Raw genomic sequence first — 419 nt, 5'->3', positions numbered from 1 at the left:
ATGAGGAAGATGAGGTGTCATGTGATGAGGAAGATGAGGTGTCATGTGATGAGGAAGATGAGGTGTCATGAGATGAGGAAGATGAGGTGTCATGTGATGAGGAAGATGAGGAAGATGAGGTGTCATGTGATGAGGAAGATGAGGAAGATGAGGAAGATGAGGTGTCATGTGATGAGGAAGATGAGGTGTCATGTGATGAGAAAGATGAGGTGTCATGTGATGAGGAAGATGAGGTGTCATGTGATGAGGAAGATGAAGATGAGGAAGATGAGGTGTCATGTGATGAGGAAGTTGAAGATGAGGAAGATGAGGTGTCATGTGATGAGGAAGTTGAAGATGAGGAAGATGAGGTGTCATGTGATGAGGAAGATGAGGAAGATGAGGAAGATGAGGAAGATGAGGTGTCATGTGATGAGGAA

This window comes from Gobio gobio, assembly GCF_949357685.1.
Source record: "Gobio gobio genome assembly, chromosome: 19".
Taxonomy (NCBI): domain Eukaryota; kingdom Metazoa; phylum Chordata; class Actinopteri; order Cypriniformes; family Gobionidae; genus Gobio; species Gobio gobio.
The sequence above is the reverse complement of the archived record's forward strand: the minus strand, read 5'-3'. Positions refer to the sequence as shown.